Raw genomic sequence first — 20,374 nt, forward strand, 5'->3', positions numbered from 1 at the left:
CTAAACTCCCCCAGCTGAATGTAGGCCATTGTTCAGAAGTTTGGATTTTTTGATTTGGGCCTGGGAGGCCATGGAGGGCTGCAAATCAGAGGCGGGGTGGGGGTGTTTGATCAGATCCATGCTTTCGAAAGCCTCTGGCCTTGAACATGCTGTTCACTCACAGGTGCCTTCCCCACTTCTCCTCGCTTCCTTAGTCAACTTTTTTGAAATACTTTTGGTCTCAGCTTAAATGTCACCTTCTCAGGGAAGTATTTCCTAAGGACCCCCTCTCCCCCGACAACCTACGTGCCCACACTGTAGATTCTAGGTGTCCTCTTCTGTCTCAGATTCCTCATTCTCGACTGTAATTACCCATTTTCTTGTCTGTGCACCCCCTCCCCCACCAATGGAGCTGTTTGGCAAATTTGTCTAGATTTGGCATGCACAATGAAGCACTCCATAAATGTGTGCTGAGAGACATTTTAATGAAGTAGATCTCTCTGGAATTGTGGAAGGGAAGAGAATTTCAAGGTGGTGCTTTGGTTCAAGAGAAGTCAAAGGGAGAAGCATGGGAATAGAAACATAGGAATGGAAGCAGCTGTGAGGGGCATGTGACTCTTACCTTCCCGGGATGTCCAGGGTGTCTCTTACCTTCTCATCTAGGAGTGGTGAGAAGAGCACGGATTTCAAAGTGTGGTGGAACTGTGTTCGAATCCCAGCTCCACTACTTACTGCATCGTGATCTAGGGAAAGTCCCTTAGCCTGTGTGCTTCTCAATGACACCAGTTTCCTGAAACTCAGCATGATGCCAGCGGGCCAGGGCTGTGCTCCTGGTTCCGTGCCTAACTGTCCTGCGCACATAGCCTCTCCTTTCTGTGCCTCTGTTCCCCCATCTGCAAAATGAGAGCAGTGGCCAGAGATTTTCCAAGGGTGCTTCCATGTTTAAGCCTCTTTAGCACTGTGTATGCCTCTCAGATTTTATACTCTGGACATTCGACACAGCAGGGAACATCTCTTCTGGGAGAAAAGTGTGATGTTTCACCCAACAATCGTACACCCACAAGAAAGCATGCCCTGCCCACCAGCATGATAATCAGGGAAGTTGTTTATGCAGATGGATGAGCCCTCTCGACAGAGCCTACCATGGCCTCTTAAAAGCTGCCTCAGAATCACATGGACTTTGGTTGCATTCCCACAGCAGGGAGGCTGAAGATCTGATAAGACCCCAGGCTGATATGACCCAGTTTTTGTACAAAGCTCATCTCCTTGGTTCCACGGCAGCCCTGGGGTCAAGGGTCGTGACTGTACACTTACAGCATGCTGGGTATGGTGAGGGGGTTTTATTAGTTGGGGCTTTCCAGAGACAGAACCAGTAGAATGTGTGTGTGTGTGTGTGTGTGTGTGTGTGTATGTGCACATACACACACACAATGATTTGTTTTTAAAAATTGGCTCATGTGATTATGGAGGCTGGCAAGTTCAAAATCTGCATAGTGGGCAGAAGGGGAGAGTCCCAAGGTTGTGTTTCACGTCCAAAGGCCATTTGCTGCTCTTGCTCAGGGAGGTTAGTCTTTTGTTCTATTCAGGCCTTCAACTGATTGGATGAGGCCTACTCATATAATGGAGGGCAATCAGCTTTACTCAAAGTATACCAATTTTATTTATTATTATTATTAAAAATTTTTTTTAATTTTTATTTTTGAGAGATAGAGGGACAGAGTGAGCAGGGGAAGGGCAGAGAGAGAGAGACACAGAATCTGAAGCAAGCTGCAGGCCCCACACTGTCAGCACAGAGCCTGATGTGGGGCTTGAACCCATGAACCATGAGATGATGACCTGAACCAAAGTTGGATGCTTAACTAACTGAGCCACCCAGGTGCCCCTAATTTTTATTATTTTTAAATGCTTATTTATTTTTGAGGGGGAGGGAGGAGAGGGTGAAGAGGAGGAATCCCAAGCAGACTCCACACTGTCAGTGCAGAGCCCAACATGGGGCTGGAACCCATGAACCTGGAGATCACAACCTGAGCTGAAACCAAGAGTCCAACACCCAAATGACTGAGCCACGCAGGCGCCCCTCAAAGTACACCAATTCTAATGTAAATCTTACCCAAAAACACCTTCACAGAAACACCCAGAATAACGTTTAACCAAATATCTGGGTACTGTGGTGAAGCCAAGTTAACACATAAAACTAACCATCCTAGGGGCTTTCTGTTTAATCCCTACGACCTGGGAGGTAGATGTTGGATCCTTATTAACGGTGACAAAATGAAGGCTCAGAGGAGCGATGAGGGTAACTTAGGGCCACAGAGCTATGGTTGCACGTAGTCAGCAAGGGGTCACATCCTACATACTGGACACAAGAATGCTTGCTGGGTGAGATACTTAAGAACCAACACTCAAGTGACCAGAGCAGAGATGTGTGAAGTCACAGTTAGAACCAGATGGAAAGTATTGACACACTTCTTACCAGAAAAGAGGCTGCTGGGCAGCTGAGTCATCCTGCCTTTCAATGTCAGGATAAGATTGGCTCCTTCCTTCACCCATGTTGTGGAAAGTCCAGTGTCTTCCTCAGGATATCTGAGATGGCCTGGGGTGGAGGTTGGAATGTGTTCCCTTGGTCATTTGGCCCTGAGTTCCTGGTTCTGCCCAGGCAGTCATCTTATTCTTCTCGCCTGAGCAGAAGCTATTTGTCAACCTCGGAACCTTTTTCCTTTATTTCAAGACTCACCTCCTTCCCATACCACCATGAAGTGCCTGTGTGGCAGGTTTTACTGATGGCCTGGGGAGATGGAGAGAACTTACGGAGCAGCAGCGATGACTACAAATTGGATATTAGATCACATGTTCTCATACAGGCTTCCCGTGGCCACTTCTACAGCCCCAGCGCCCCTGTTGCTTGGCATCCCCCCTTCCTTTTTTTTAAAAATTTTTAAAATGTTTTTTATTTATTTCTGAGAGAGAGGGAGACAGCATGAGCAGGGGAGGGTCAGAGAGAGAGGGAGACACAGAATCCGAAACAGGCTCCTGGCTCTGAACTAGCTGTCAGCACAGAGCCTGACGCCGAGCTCGAACCCACGAACTGTGAGGTCATGACCTGAGCAGAAGTCGGATGCTTAACTGACTGAGCTCCCCAGGCGTCCCGGCCTCCCCCCTGCCTTATCTTCCTTCCTCTTCCTTTCTCTGCCCTCTGTTGTCATGATCCTCTCCCTCTCAGAAATAAAATTAACTCCCTCACATTTTCCTTCACAGGGGAATTCAGCCTTCTCTCATCCAGAGTGTTCATTTTGGCTCCAGGCCTTCCTCTGGGAGTCCTGGGGGTGGGCGGATGCTTTCTGAGAATTCTTTGAGAGTCAGCGGCTTCTCTCTCTCAGGTGCCCTTGCTCTTCTCCCACAGGAGCTGGGATGAGACAGTGTCTGAGGCCAACCTGGGTACTGCGGTTCCCAGGTGAAGAGGCCACCGCCATGTGTCGAGCTTGTGGCAGGTGAAGCTCTGTTGTGAGGGCGGGTCTACCTCAGCTGAGGCTCTGGGGCTCCCACACGACTCTGTGGTCTGTTTGTTCTCCCCTGTGACTTGTCCACAGTGCGTGAGCACACTGGCCAGAGGGCAAGAGGGTCTGGTCTGAAATGGCCCTGGGCATTTCAGTGTGTGTCAGACTGTTTGCTCAGGTAACCCCCCACCACGAAGCCCACAGTCACTCTCCCTGCTTTGAGCTCTTGTACACAGAGCCCCTTCTATGCCTCTTAGGCATCCGCATGCCCTGTTCTCTGTTACGGACTTTGAAGGCTCACACATGAAGCGCTGTAGAGTTAAGATTCCCAGGTCCTTGAGGCCTTCAGGTTCCCGAGAGGCATGGGGTGTCGGATGCTGGTGCTGCGGGCTTTGGGGTCAAGCAGACATGCTTAGGTCCTGACTCCATCTCCATCACTTATTGTATTGATTTGGGCCAATCACTTACCCTTTCTGAGACTTAGCTTCTTCATTTGTAAAAACGATGATCACCACGCCTTTGTTGTGAGGCCTACTGAGAAGACGGGGCCGGCGGGGGGTGGGTAGGTTACAGCAGGCACTTTGCACGAGACCCCCATGTTCAGGTCAAGGTCCAGGGAGCAGAGAGGCTGGGCCCTGCTCTCTATAGCCTCCGGCCCCTAAAAGGAGTGGGGCCTCATCTGGTGCCCCCACCCATCCCCCAGTCTGGTTTCCTTGGGTCTTTGAAAAGCCGCACTATATACCTTTGGGAGGTTTAACCCGTGGTGCCAGATAAGGTCCCTAATGAAGGCAGTGGGGACTGTATGACCCACGTGAGCGATGTAGGTTGACAACCTGAGCCTTGAGGCCCAGAAAGCTCATTCGTGGACTTTGAGATGCTCTGCTCCCCTGAGTGATACTCCCAAATGACCCAGCTCTGGACATGGACTGGGGCCCCTCTACTGTTCTCTGTGCCTGCCCCTCTCCCTGAGCTGGCAAACTGCATTCAGTGGCAGTGAGCCTCTATTTAGATGTGTGCTTATGATCTCTTAGCCAGAATTTGAACGGAAGAAGAGGGAAGGAAAAAAATCAAGTTCAGTGTATTCATTCAATAATGTTTCAGTGATACATTCCGTGTACTAGGTGGTACTACCTTTAGACCTGGGCCAGGCCCCCACTGGCCCACCTCCCACTCCAGCATGCCCTCTGACCCTTTACACCATGCATGAACTTGACCTGAGGAGTCCTGGTGTTGGGAGTGTAGAGGGGAGGTGACTCTGCAGCCAAGCCTCGGCTCCAGGAGAACAGCCTGGAGTCTGCTCGCTCCTGCTGGCTGGTGTGCGATCACAGAAGACTGAGTTCTGGAATGGTGCTGACCTGTTGATTTTGTGTGGCTCAAATTGTGTGGCTCAAATTCTGGGCCGCCTAGACAGTGGCCCAGAAAAGGAACATTTGCCCAGGACTGCCTTGCCTACTGTGGAGGCAGCCCTCATGCTGGGCACCTTGCAAGGCACTAGAACTAAAAGATATCTTGCTTCCTTCCCCACCCCCACCCCCAGCCAGGAACTTATATTCTGGTCAGGGGAGGCAAACTGGGGTGACAGGGGCTATAAAAAGAAAAACAGCAGGTTAAGGGAGATAGATGATGACAAGGAGGGCTGGCTGGGAAGTCCTGACTGAGGAGCTGGCCTTTGAAGAGCCATGGGAGAGATGCTTGGGTGGCTCAGTTGGTTAAGCGTCTGGCTTTGGCTCAGGTCATACTCTCACGGTTTGTGAGTTTGAGCCCCACATCAGGCTCTGTGCTGACAGCTCAGAGCTTGGAGCATGCTTCAGGTTCTGTGTCACCCTCTCTCTCTCTGCCTCTCTCCCTCTCATGCTCTGTCTCTTTTTCTCTCAAAAATAAATAAACATTGAAAAAAATGTGAAGAGCAATAGGAAATGTGCCAGGGTGTGCCTAAGGGATAAACTCTCCAGGCAGAAGGAACAGGAAGTGGAGGTGGGCACCGGCTCAGCCCGGGACAGAGAGGAAATGATGAGGACAGAGAGGTAGTGTGGGCCAGGTTGGTCACAGTCTGCAGACCCTTGGGAAGCCTGGCCTTCCCACCAAGAGAGAGGAAAGCCATTGAGGGGTTTGAGCTGAGCAGTACCTGATCTGACTTACATTTTTAAAAGGGTGACTCCGTTCATGCATGTTCACTGCTATGTAGTCTTTCATCCTGCAAAGAAAACAGTTTAGTTATCCGCTCTCCAGCAATGACCTCTTGGGCCATTCCAGCTCTTTGCAATAAGAAACAGCACTGCTGAGAACGTTATTTACACATCTCTGTGCAGGCATTTCTGTCGAGTAGATCCGGAGGGGAGGAATCACTGAGCTGCATAATGTCATGTTGAAACATCATGGGAAAAAAAGCCAAGTTGTTTTTCAGAGTTGTTGTACCTATTTACACCTCTAACCATATACAGGAGAACCTGTTGCTGTATTGAAATAAAACCTCTTTCCACACGTGGTCTTGTCAGGCTTCATAATTATTATCAGTCGAATGATGTCAAGTGGTACTTTCTGTGGCCTTGATTTGCATTTCCTGGATTGCTAATGAAGCTGAGTACAAATTCACCTTCATTTTAAGGAGGGGAGATGGGGTTCAGAGGTTAAGTGACCTGTGCAAGGTCACTCAGTGGTAGAGTCAGGATTTGAACTCAGGTCTGTTTTCCCAGTTGAATTTTTTGCCATGCAGTCTGGCAGCCTCCCCCAAAGGCTGATGGATTCACTCCTACAGACCGTCCCTACAGCATGAAATTCAGATTTCATGCTTCAACACAACTACAAATCACCACATTTCATGGATGTTGGGGTCTATAATTCTGACACAGATTCTGATGTGTTGCTTTTTTCCTCTACACCAAGTAATTTTTTGACAGCAGTGGGGTGTCCTAGAATTCCACTTAATTCTGACACTGTCCACCCTGCGATAGCATCAGATGCCACAGGTTGAAGGCTCAGTCCCACAAGACTGCCTCCCGCCTCAGACCCCAATCGCAAGCCTGGGTTGTTACTTGTGCTTCTGACCAACTGGCTATAAATAGTAGGTTCTTATGATCCCATCAGTGGATTCAGTTAATTTGCTAGAGCTGCTCACAAAACTCAGGAAATCAGTTTACTTACTAGATTACTAGTTATTACAAGGATGTTAAAGGGTATTAATCAACAACCAGATGAAGAGATATGAAAGGGGTTTGCTATGAATATCAAGACACCTTTATTATTCTTATCACTAAGGAAATTCCTAAAGGAGTTCTGTCAGAAATGGGAAGAATATCAGATATACATTTCTTTTTTTTAATGTTTATTTATTTTGAGAGAGAGAGAGAGAGAATCCTAAGCAGGCTCTGAGCTGGCAGTGCAGAGCCTGACATGGGGCTTGATCCCATGAACCAAGAGATCATAACCTGAGCTAAATTCAAGGGTTGGCCCCTTAACCGACTGAGCCACCCAGGTGGCCCTCTGTATTCTTATTAACTCACAATATCACAGGTTCTCTCAAGAATTGAAGTATAAACATCAAAATTCTTGAATGGCTACTATGTCCACTGAATGTTAATCTTGCACCCAGAACTGAGTTGGAGATATAGGGAAAAAATGAAGGCTGGGCCCTGGCCTCAGGAGGTTATAATCAGGGGACTTGAAACCTTAGGGATTCTCCACATTTAACAAACATGGGTCATAATCCAGGGAAGAATTAGAAGCCTTGGAGCAAGGACAAAGGACCACCTCGTGGGAGTCATTTATAAACTCTTGGGTGAAGCTTCATTTCTCAAAAGTTTGTCATACTTGGTAAAAAGTCTCTCCAACATTATCTCTACAACATCTTCTTAGCTTCCAGAATCCACATCTCCTGTCCGGTAGTTTATACCCTCCACAGGTTGAGATGATAAAAAGCTTACAGGCTTACAGATGAATCTGGCTTACAGTGTTAGAGCCTACCTAATCACCAGGTCCTACCCCACTCCAGTATCCAGAGGCTGGGTCCCCCAAGTGAGGCTGCGACCCTTCCTAGCCCTGGGCCTGGGCCCTAGGGAATGAGTCTTGCTTAGTCAGACCCACTTATGGTAATTCTGCTCCACTTGCCTTGATTTAAGAATGAGTAAATGAGGAGGGCACTCGGAAGAGGAGCAAAATGGGTAAAGGAGAATGGGAGGCACAGGCTTCCAGTTATGAAATGAATAAGTCACAGGGATTAAAGGCTCATCATAGGAAATAGAGTCAATTGTATTGTAATAGGCTTGTATGGTGACAGATGGCAGCTATGCTTGTGGTGAGTGTAGCATAAAATATAGAGATGTTGAATCACTATGCTGTACACCTGAAACTAATGTAACATTGTGTGTCAACTATATTTTAATTTTTTAAAAAGAGTTTTTATTTTTTTTTCTTACAAATAGTTTATTGTCAAGTTGGTTAAAAAAAAGTTTTTAATTGTTAAAAAGTAGGAGCGTTGGAGGGGTACCTGGGTGGCTCAGTTGGTTGAGCATCTGACTTCAGCTCAAGTCGTGATCTCGCAGTCCATGGGTTCCAGCCCTGTGTTGGGCTCTGTGCTGACAGCTCAGAGCCTGGAGCCTGTTTCAGATTCTGTATCTCCTCTCTTTCTGCCCCTCCCATGCTTGCGCTCTGTCTCTCTCTCAAAACTAAATAAATATATATATATAAAAAAAAGTAGGAGCATTGGAAAAAAAATAACGAGTCTGTAGTCAATTTTGACCAATGAGATGTGAGAGGATGTCCTCTGAGGGAATCTGGGGAATAATTTTCATGTTCTTAAAAAAAAAGACACATGGAAGAAATATTTTCTCTTTTAGTATTTAAATATAGATGCCATGGGAGGAGATGAAGCCTTGAGTTGCTACAGCCACATTGTGACCATGAAGGGGATAGACACCAGAGCAAAAGCCAGTGTACTGAGGATGGTCAACCATGGAGGAGCCCTATCTCTGAATTTCTTGTCTGTGAGTAAGTTCCTTATTGGTTCAGATTTTTTGGGTACGGCCTCCTGATACTTGTAGACCAAAGCATCTTAACCAACTGAGGTAAAGTGTGGCATCAGCTGGCCTTGGCTCTGAGTGCTGGAGAAGGTCAAGCAAAGCAGTCATTGGTGGCAGCCAGAGCCGTAGGCTGGCTGCTGTAACAGATAAGCCTGGAAATCTGTGTTTAATGCAATACAAACTGTTTCTCCCTGTGTCACAGTCCATGCACAGTCCCAAAAAAGCAACCTTTCATGCAGTCATCCTTCTTCTCCGTTCTTGGGGTTCTCTCCACTTAGCCAGTAGGCGAGGATGAGGCAGGCACACTTGCTTCTTAAGCACCGTAGGCTGGAAGTTACACTCATTGCTTCTACTTTTGTTCCACCAGCTAGAAGTAGTCACACAGCCCCTTGTGTTTGCAAGGAGACTGGCTGTGCAGCCCCTTCTAGTAACAACTGAGGGACATTTGACAGTTGGCAGACAGTCTCTGCCAGAAGCTGTGATGGCCAGGCCTCCAGGGAGTAGGGACCTGGTGAGGGAGGGAAGGAGGGACTTTCGGGGGGTGGGTGGTGGACATAGTGTGTATTAAGGTAAAAAGCTGATTCACAGGGCACCCGGTTGGAGAAAGGCCTGCATTTGGGGTGGAGAGGTATACAGATTTGAGTAGAGAGAATGAGATCAGAATACAAAGGGCCTTGAATGTCTTGTCAGTCTATTTTGTTTTGTGTTCCCCAGAGCTGAGTTGGGACTGTTATGCAGATAAGACTTTGTCTGGGTCCTTACCTATTGAGCATCAGGATTCAGGAGGAATCACACAATATCCATGGCATGGATAAAGAAAGAGGCTTTATTTATTTATTGAGGGGTGGAGGAAAAAGAAAATTTACAAGCCCAGGGTCAGCAAAACTAAGTTGTCATGTTCTAATAAAGACACACTGGCACTTTTCATAGGGCAAATATGAAGGCAACCTTGTCAATGAAAAAACCCACAGGCTGCTTGGGACCAGCCAGTCTGGATCTGAGTGCGCACTGTTGGCTGTGGACCTTGGGTCCTTGGGATGTTAAGTTGTGGGAATCTGAGTTTGGGGCAGCCCCTCCCACTTGGAGAAGAGGAATCACCGTTCCAATGAGCTCTCTACCCAGAGTGGGCTCCCAGGGCCTCTTTCCAAAACCTCTGGTCCTAGTACAGCTGGGACCTGAGGATTTTGTGAACTTTTGTTGCAGGGAAGATCTAACATTCTTATGTAACAGTGCAAGAGGGGTCAGAGCCCTGGGATTCAGCAGTAACAAGACCATTTATTGTGCATCGACTATGTGCTAGGCACTTTATAATTGCACTTAGTAGGCTGAACAAGCATGGCCCATGGGTTGTAACCTTACAGCCACTCTCTTTTGTCTCTCCCTGTTCCTAAATTATTGCGTTCAATGAGAGCAGTTCATCTTTGTCCAGGATAGAGGTGTGACAGTCCTGTGACTATCCTGATGACTTTTAGGGTAAAGTCCTACAGTGAGTTCGAGCTGGCAAAACACAGTCTTCATACCAGAATTACAAGGTTTAGTCATAGGTGATAGTCAAAGCCTCCAATTATAGTTAAAGATAGAGCTGCTTTCCTTGTGCTTGGGAAGAAGTGTGGCCAGAATTTCCTTTCTTGCTTGCTCTGCTCACCTAACAGCATTTTCTGAGCTCCAACTTAGGGAAGGTTTTGGGAATCCCAGGCCAATGATCAGAGGCATAGAGTGAACCTCTCCCCAGCCCTTGTGGTGCCAGCAGCAGTGGGGACATGGCCCTTACTCTGAGCTTCTAGGGCTTGATAGCCTTACCCCTTCCCTCTGCTCTTCTACCCAGTGGTTATTATTTCTGCATTCCTTCCTTCTCTTTTCTGATTTTTTTCAGTCCTCTAAAATGTGCTTAACCAACTCTCTGTATTCAGTTCTTCCTGATGAATTACCTATTTTAGATTTTGTCTTCTTGGTCAGACTCTGATTATACAGTGGCTGTTTAACGATTTCCAACCAGCCAAAATTGAAAAAAAGCTGTGAATTACATTAAATATAACAGTCCATTATTTATGGAGAAAATGATGTCACATTTGCTTATGTCAGCCAGGATTTGATAAGGTACTGCTCTCTCTGGGAGTGATTTGCCTTAACTGAAGTGCTATGACCTTCCTTTTCTGCCTCTGCTCTAAACCCAGAGGGTGCCTAATATGTCATTCATGGACCAAAGTAGGCATACACCTTCCATCACATCAGCATCATCAGTAGGATGTGGGAGTGAGGAGGAGATAGGAGACTTCACTCTTGTCCAGAAGGATATGATATACAGGCTGGTGGCCACTGAATTTGAATCTAGGTCTTTGTAAGGCTAGTGGGGGCAGAAGACATAGCAGAAGAGAAAAAAAAAAATGTTCCCTTGGGTCTTTCATGACATCACAGGGTTGGTTTGTTTCCAAGACATTCAGAGGATTCCTAACTTTAATTTGCTGAATATCATCTTTACAGATCATCTTCATTCTCTGGTTCATTTAATTACCGATGACTGCTTCGAAGAAAAGTGGACCAAGGAGAGTTTGCTCCTCTTTATTTCACACCAAAGCAAGGTAGCTAGGTAAAGTCTGCTGCCTTCTGTCCAAATGCTAGAATAATTGTCTGTTGTGACCTCCACTCCTTACTGTCTCATTGGAGTTGTGTGTTTCTCCTCCTCCTCCTTCCTCCTCCTCCTCCCATTCCTCCTCCTCCTCTCTCTCTCCCTTCCTCCTCCTTCCTCTGCCCTCCCCCTCCCTTACCTTCTTCCTTCTCTTCTTCTTCTTCTTTTCCCTTCTCCTCCTCCCCTCTTTATTTCCTCCTTCCCCATCCCGTCTTCATCCTTCTCCACCTTCATTTCTCTAATGCTTCTTTAAACAGACTTTGTTCTATGTGTTCCACAGTTTTGGTCAGAAGGTTCAAAAATATTACCACCTTCAATGCACTCCTAAAGCTGTTAACTTCACTATCAACCTTAATCAAAGCTGTACCTTCCCACATGTCAGAATTGTTGCTCTGAAGGCATCCAAATTGGCAAGGAAGAAGTAAAACTCTCACCATATGTAGATGATATGATACTGTATATAGAAAACCCTAAAGACTCCATCAAAAACTATTAGAACTGATAAATGAATTCAGTAATTCATTTATGTTGCAAGACACAAAACCAATGTACAGAAATCTGTTTGTATTTCTATAGACTAATTACAAAGCAGAAGGTGAAATTAAGAAAGCAATCCCACTTACAGTTGCACCAAAACCAATAAAGTGTCTAGGAATAAACTTAACCAAAGAAGTGAAAGATCAGTAGTCTGAAAACTGTAAAACACTGATGAAAGAAATTTAAGACTATGCAAAGGGAGGGAAAGACATTCCATGCTCATGGGTTGGAAGAACAAATATTGTTAAAATGCCTATACTATGCGAAGCAATCTACAGATTTAACGCAATCCCTATAAAAATACCAACAGCATTTTTCACAGAGCTAGAACAAACAATCTTAAAATTTGTATGAAGCCACAAAAGACCTCAAATAGCCAAAGCAATCTTAAAAAAGAAAGACAAAACTGGAACTATCACAATTTCAGATTTCAAGTTATATCACAAAGCAGTAGTAATTATAATGGTATGTTACTGGGGGCGCCTGGTTGGCTCAGTCAATAAAGTGTCCAACTCTGGTTCAGGTCATGATCTTCTGGCTTGTGAATTTGAACCCTATGTCGAGTTCTCTGCTGTCAGTGCAGAGCTCTTCAGATCCTCTGTCCCCTCCCTCTCTCTGCCCGTCCCCCACTCATGGTCTCTCTCTCTCTGTCTTAAAAATAAATAAACATTGGGGTGCCTGGGTGGCTCAGTTGGCTAAGTGTCTGACTTCAGTACAGGTCATGATCTTCAGTTTGTGGGTTGGAGCCCCACGTTGGGCTCTGTGCTGACAGCTCAGAGCCTGGAGCCTGTCTTCAGATTCTGTGTCTCCCTCTCTCTCTGACCCTTCCCTGCTCATGCTGTCTCTATCTCTCAAAAATAAATAAAAATTTTAAAAAAACATGAAAAAAAGAAAAAAAAACTCAGTATGGTACTGGCATATAAATAGGCACATAGATCAATAGAATAGAACAGAAAACCCAGAAATAAGCCCACAATTATATGATCAATTAATCTTTGACCAAAGAGAAATGAATATACAATGGGAAAAAGACAAATGGTGCTGGGAAAATTGGACAACCACATGCAAAAGAATGAAACTGGACCACTTTCACCATATGCAAAAATAAACTCAAAATGGATGAAAGACCTAAATGTAAGACCTGAAACCATAAAAATCCTTGAAGAGAACACAGGCTCTCTCTGACATCAGCCATAGCAACATTTTTCTAGCTATGTCTCCTGAGGCAAAGGAAATAAAAGCAAAAGTAAACTATTGAGACTTCATCAAAATAAAAAGCTTCTACATAGCAAGGGAAACAGTTGACAAAACTAAAAGGCAACTAATGGAATGGGAGGAGATTTTTGCAGATGACATCCAATACAGAGTTAGTATCCAAAATATATAAAGAACTGATACAACTCAATACACACAAAAAAATAATCCAATTAAAAAATGGGCAGAAGACATGAACAGACATTTCTCCAAAGACAACATCCAGATGGCCAACAGACACCTGAAAAGATACTCAACTTCTGGGAAATGCAAACCTGTCAGAATGGCTAAAATCAACAACATAAGAAACAACAAGTATGTAGAAAAAAGAACTCATGCACTGTTGGGAACACAGACTGATGCAGCCACTGTGAAAAACAGCATGGAGGATCCTCAGAAAGTTAAAAATGGAACTACCCTAGGATCCAGGAATTGCACTACGAGATATTTACCCCCAAAATACAAAAGCACGAATTCAAGGGAATGCATGTTCCTCTGTGTTTATAGCAGCATTATTTACAATAGCCAAATTATGGAAGCAGCCCAGGTGTCCATTGACTAAGGAATGGATAAAGAAGATGTGGTATATATACAATGGAATACTACTCAGCCATCTAAAAGAATGAAATCTTGCCATTTGCAATGACATGGATGGGGCTAGAGAGTATTATGCTAAGTGAAATAAGTCAATCAGAGAAAGACAAATACCACATTATCCCATTCACATGTGGAATTGAAAAAGACAAAACTAATGAACAGGGGGAAAAAAGTGAGAGAGAAGCCAAGAAACAGACTCTTAACTATAGAGAGCAAACTGATGGTTACCAGAGGGGAGGTGGTTTGAGGGATTAGGAAAATGGGGGGTGGAGGTTAAAGCATACACTTCTCATGATGAAAAATAAAGTAAAATGGAAAAAAAAATCATTCCTCTGGCCTACAGGCTAGTGAACAGCCCCCAAATTCACATGGAAGCTCATGGAAGCTGCCACCTCAGTACTACCATGGTTAAGTAGGCTCAAGAGTCATGTAACTGGTCTTTAAATGAATCCCTAGAAAATTTGTTCCTGGCACCCCACTCTGGAACCTTATAGATATAAGATGTATCTTGGTATCTTAGTTGAAACTTCCATGTTATCATCCTGTTACATATACATTGACATTTTAAAATTGTTTTATATCAGCGGACTATTTTTAGACCAATTTTAGCAACATTGACTGGGAGTTCCCAAATACCTCCTCCTCCCCTTTGCCCCTTGCATGTATAACTTTCCACACAATCAACATTGGTGTGGATGTGGTACATTTGTTACAACTGATGAACCAATGCTGACACATTATCGTCACTCAAAGCCTGTAGTTTACCTGAGGGGACCAGAGCTTACCTTGGCATCGAACATTCCACAGGTTTTGACAAATGTGTAGTGCCATGTATCCACTATTATATACATTATCATACAGAATAGGTTCACTGCCCTAAAAATCTCCTACGCTCCACCTATCCATTCTCTCTCCCTTCCTAACCCTTGGCAACCACTGACTTCTTTATTCTCTCCTTAGTTTTGCCTTTTCCAGAACGTCATATAGTTGGAATCACCTAGTTTGTAGATTTTTCAGATTGGCTTCTTTAACTTAGTGATATGCATTTAAGGTTCCCCCATGTGTTTTCCACAGCTTGGTAGCCCACTTCTTTTTAATACTTTCAATTTGCAAAACTTCCCTGTGAGATAGGTTTTATCAGCTCCTACTCACACATGAAGAAGCCAAGGCCCAAGACCATGCTAGCTGAATGCTAGGAATGTCTTTTGAACACACATCTGTTTCAGTGTCTCATTCTGACCTTTCCTCCATAGCCAATGGGCTTCTCTAGGCTTGATTGAGCTTTGTGGTCCTGGGCAAGTCACTGCCTCTTTTCTTTGGCCCTCAGTTTCCCCTTGTATTAAGAACAGAGAGGGGCACCTGGGTGGCTCACATCTGACTTCAGCTCAGGTCATGATCTTACAGCTTGTGAGTTCAAGCCCTGCATCAGGCTCTGTGCTAACAGCTCAGAGCCTGGGACCTGCTTCAGATTCTGTGTCTCATCTCTCTGCTCCGTCTCTCTCTCTCTCAAAAATAAATAAACATTAAAAAAAAAAAAAGAATTGAGAAAAATCCTCATGTTTTCCTAGCTCCCAGGGCAGTGCTGAGGGTCAGTTGGACAGCCCAAACTCTGTGACTGTCCTTGCAAGGTGTGTTGGAACAGCCTCACTGGGTCCCTCACTGCCTTGCTTGGCCAGGTCAGTTCAGGCTCCTAGAGCCCCGCAGAGGAGTAGAGATTCCACATTGGGATAAGATCTGATTCTGTCTGCATGGCTACAGGGGAAGCAGATGGTTTGGGGAAATCCAATTTAAAAGTAAAGAAATCAAATTAGCTCTCCAGGCGTCTGCTGGACAATGATTGAGTAAAAACTATTACATTAGCTTCTCAGGCGTCTCCAAGCTAGCATAAATACTGAGGGTGGATGGGGTGGCCAGAGGGGGAGAGGAGATAGCTTAGCTTGGCAGTGTAAAAGTCCTTAGCCTTCGATGATCCTTGGCCTGGGACTGATGAAGCTGCATCTGCCTCTGCCATTGACTTTTCATGGTTCACAGACCCTCTCTGCAACTTTCCTTCTCAGAGACCCACACGCATAATCTTACCTCTCTTGGAGTGTGGTCACACCTGTTGAAGGAAAACAACCTTAACAGTATTTACTCGGAGAATTCCACTGCAGATTCCCTTGGAGTAAAACGTGGCAGGGTTCATCTAGTGTGACTGACCCATGCATCCTTGAGCCAGTTAGCTCTGACCAGAAACGACATCCTGGGGAGTTCTTTCTGCCTAATTTCCTGTGCTTGGAAGGCCATTCAAGCATCCTGGACATTAACACTGTTCCCTTGGCCACAACCATGGCATCAGGGGTCGGTGTCCTGACAAGAGATGCCAATGGGGATGCTTCTTATTGGATAATGCCAAACTAGTGATTAGATCCTTTCTGCTAAGGGAGCTTGAATATGAGATGCAGGGAGAAGCAGAGATGCATATACAGAGCCAGGATAAGCCTATCTCAGGCCTCTACTAGGCACCATCCAGGAAAGAAGTGCAGAAAGGAAGAAGTTGTGGTATGGCTGCTGAGATGCTGACTATCTTTCCAACAAACCCCATTATTTAAGGGCTGGGTGCTCTTTTCCTTGCATCTTAAAAAGCCCCAAAATGGCACTGAGTGTGGAAAAAATGCAAGTTTCAGATATAAAACATTATTTTGAAATATTTTTGGGTTGCCAATAGAACTATTCACAGTTCCTATTACTTTAACCATTATTAGAGGCCCCCCCTTCATTTTTTGTCCCCCCCCAATAATGGAAAGAAAAACCTATATAGACAGAGCAATGGTTTCCTGATTCAGGGACCAAGGGCAGGCAGCCCCAAGATGGGCCACTTTGGCATGAACAATATTTTGAGTTAAAAGCAATCAAAACCTAGCAGATTTAGGAAAAGTTCTCTACCTCCCCCTCAACTGACTGTTCTAGGAAGAAAGCTATTCATAAAGATCTCTCTTTACCTAAGAAACTTATCTACATAATAGGGCAGACTTTGTTTTCCAACATCTCTTCTTTCACCTTCCTGGGTTTTCTCTCCTCTGTATCCTCAAATTTCTACCCCTTGCCTTAGCTCATGTGCTTGGCTCTCTTTGGAATTTCCGTGTCAGTGTGAATTTCCTGTACATATGCTATTAAATCTGATTTTCTCTTATTAATCTGTCTCATGCCAACTGGTTTCTTAATCCAGCTAGAAGGACCCTGAAGGGCAGAGGAAATTCTTCCACCCCAACACTGAATATTTACTTGAAGACTTACATCTTTATAAGCTCTTAGAGATGGGAGGGATGTAGGAGTTCTTTCAAGGCCCAATTGGTGCAGGAATTGGCACACCACATCTCCAGCTTCTCCTGGAGCCTCCTTCACACTTTGGGGCCCACTACTCTGTTGGATAGTCCAAGGTTCTAAGGAATTTTCTTTGTATTAAACGACCATCTGCTCCCTGTGAATTCCACCGTAAGTTCTCACTGTGGCCTCTGGGACAACATATGCCGTTGGTCCACGTTATACCACTTTAGATATTTGAAAACCAAGATTGTTGTGATGTTGGTTCCCCCCACCCCATGCAGGTTAGAAGCCCTTGGTCTTTCACTCTCCTCTTGGATGACATGGTTTTAGGCCCCTCCTCAGTAAGGTCTCCCTCATCTCCAGGTCTTTGTAGTTGGCTGCCTTACTTTTTGAGGAGAGGCCCTCAGATTGGAGCATCATACTGCCTGAGGGCCTGACTGCTGCATTTTTTGTGGCTTTTTTATCTCCTTCCATCTGGATACCTACCTCTCTGGATGGAGCCCAAGATAGCCTCACCTCACAGTTTTGGCTTCTGTTAAGTTTGTGGTAAGCTATACTTCCTTGTCTTTTTTCAAATGAAATTCTTTCTCCATCCTGAATTTATGTAATGAGTTATTCCAATCAAGAGGATCCAGTGTGTTCCAAGGGGCACCTGGGTGGCTCAGTCGGTTAAGTATCCAACTTCGGCTCAGGTCATGATCTCATGGTTCATGAGTTCAAGTCCTGTGTCAGGCTCCATGTTGATAGAACCTGGAGCCTGCTTCAGATTCTGTCTCCCTCTCTCTGCCACTCCCTGATTGTGCTCTGTCTGTCTCTTTCAAAGATAAACATTAAAAAATTTTTTAAAAAGAGGTTCCTATGTGTTCCTGTTAAATTTCTTCCTGTGATGTTGATCCTGGAGGGACCACTGTGTGAAATGTGCAATAAGACTGGAGAAAAACAGAATTGGATTCAAATCTGTATTCAATATATTAACTGTATGATCTTGGGGCAAATACTTAACTTCTCCAAATTTTATGTCCTCCAACTTTAAAATGGAATAAAAACACCCATAATTCATTCGTCCCTTTCCCACCTTCTTTGTATCTAAGATTGGAACAATTAAATACTTGTGTTCTCCACTTCCCTTGTAGCTGAGTACTCATGTGACAGATTTTGGTCAATGATGCACTAGTGGAAGTCAGCTTCCAGTCTTCTTGGGGAAGCTTTTGCATTTTAGATAAAAGAGGTAGTTGTAGCAAGTATTTGTCCTTTTACCTTACTTTGTGCTGTGAATACAGAGATGTTTGGATCTGTGGCAGCTACCTTGTGACAGAGTGAGAGAAGCCAAGAGAATTACAGAAATACCACCTTTGATAGTGCCTTGCTGCTAACTCAACACCTGAGGTGGCCTCAAGACTTAATATATAAGGGGAAAAAAACCCCATCATCTAGCCAGCCAAACATGCAATCCACGTATTATTCAGCTGCAAGTGTAAGGAGGAGGACCTATGTTAAATCACATGTAGATCCTTGATTTCATTTACTTATTATTTATTCCTGTTAAGATACAACCTTTGGGTGTCATAATCCATTATTCCAGATCCTAACATCTCTTTGAACTCTGATTCTGTTATTCAAATCACTGGGTATTCCTCAGAGCTTTGTGAGACCTATAATATTTGATAATATTCCAAGTCATTTAAAACACTGACTGGGATAGGGCAAAGCGGGACCCCCAGCCTACCCACAGATCCCTGCCCTTGCATGGGAGTGTTCACCCAGCTACTGATCTGCCTCACTGTGCTGTAAGTCCACCCCTACTCTTCTATACTGTGCCCAAACAGCTCAGGAGGTGACCTAACTTTCAGTGGAACAAAAATACACTGTCTTTTTGGAGTGCCCTAATGCACTAGTTAAAACCCCTTCCCACAGGAAATGGCAGCAGCACGGAATGAGTGCCAGGATGCCTGTGGTCTCATCTCTACCTTTGCATCGCTCATGCTCAGCTCTGCCCTAGAAGGCATGGAGTTTGGGGATTTTAAAGCACTTGAGGGGCATCAGGTAAAGTAATAACCTTTAATAACCTTTACTATCCACCTGCTTATATTCAAACTTGTAGCCCCCGCACTGCGTTTCCCAGGTGAACCAAAAGGCCAATACACCCAGCTGTGTGTTCATTCCTCTTTTGTTTGCTCAAGGAGGTTCCTTCTGGACACATAGCTATTAATGCTATTGGCAGTCTATTGCCTTTTTGTGACTAAAGCTTCCTAAAGGCCTTTGTTCCAAAAGCCCTTCAGGTTCTGAGAGCTGTGGACCAGCTTGGCTTTGCCTTAATTACAAAGCTTCAACTAGACCCACCCTCCAGGAGTCAGGGAAGCTCGTTCGGCTGTGTTGAGGGCAGTGTGGACCAGCTGGCTCCTTTCTGGGTGTCTGCCAGCTCTCGGTGACCCCTTCTCTTCTGGTCTTAGGCTCAGTCTACAGGTCAGAGGGTGGTCAAGTATTTACTACATGCGCTCCTTCCCCAACCTGCCCGATGAGGAGTCAGGGATAGATATTCCACTGAAGACTGGGTGTGATTTTCTCTCCTGAAATTTCAGGTGAGGTCACCGGAGTTTGTCTGTGTAAACTTGGGGGTTGATGCCTAGTCCTTTCTCCAACCCATGTGGACAGAGTGGCAGAGACAAGGGGTCTCTTTGGAGAGTGAAAGGCACCTCTCAGGAGTGCAGAGTGGCAGGGGGTCCCAGCCCATGGTTCCAGGAACTTGCTATGGCTCAACTGTGTTTCCATTCTTGGGTTCCATGGGGTACCATTTGTGTTCTTAAGCTTTTGCTTAAGCCAGCCAATTGATCCTTTATTTATGCCAAACTGAAAAGACAGGGTATAACCCTGCAGTGTTCCTCGACTGAAGCAGTAGCAAGCCCTTACACTCTGAGTCCATCCACTCTTCAGTGAAGAGCAGAAAATGTGTGGATGGGACCTGCTTTTTGTAGAGGGAGCTGACAGTCACTAACAGGACAGGTATTAGAGTTAATCAGGGATTGGGATGCCTGAGTGAAGACAGTCTCATTCACACTGTCATAAAAAGAATGGTTGACCTGTTATTTCCACACTGAAACGGTACAGTTAGCTCTCAAATATTCAGATTAATGGGGCTCCTGGGGCCACAAAATAGCAAGGAGATGCAAGCGTGCTAACGCTGATTTCTCCCCCTCCTCACAGAGGAGGTCTGAAAGAAACGAGGCAGCATTTTGCCACTTACACAAGACTGTTGCTTTTTTGAGGGCTCATGTCCGCTTCTCGAGCTCCTGGCCAGTGTGTGTTTAGCTCTACCATATAGGGTCCTGGCCTCTGTAGGACCCATACCAGCATCAGAGGAACAAGAATTGACACAGATTCTTTTATTTTTTTTAAATTTTTAAAAAATGTTTATTTATTTTTGAGAGAGAGACAGAGACAGAGCACAAGCAGGGAAGGGGTAAAGAGAAAGAGGGAGACACAGAATCCGAAGCAGCTCCAGCTGACAGTTCAGAGCCTGATGCAGGGCTCGAACTCACAGACTGCAAGATCATGACCTGAGCTGAAGT

Source organism: Crocuta crocuta, unplaced genomic scaffold, assembly GCF_008692635.1.
Source record: "Crocuta crocuta isolate KB4526 unplaced genomic scaffold, BGI_CrCroc_1.0 scaffold72, whole genome shotgun sequence".
NCBI classification, from domain to species: Eukaryota; Metazoa; Chordata; class Mammalia; order Carnivora; family Hyaenidae; genus Crocuta; species Crocuta crocuta.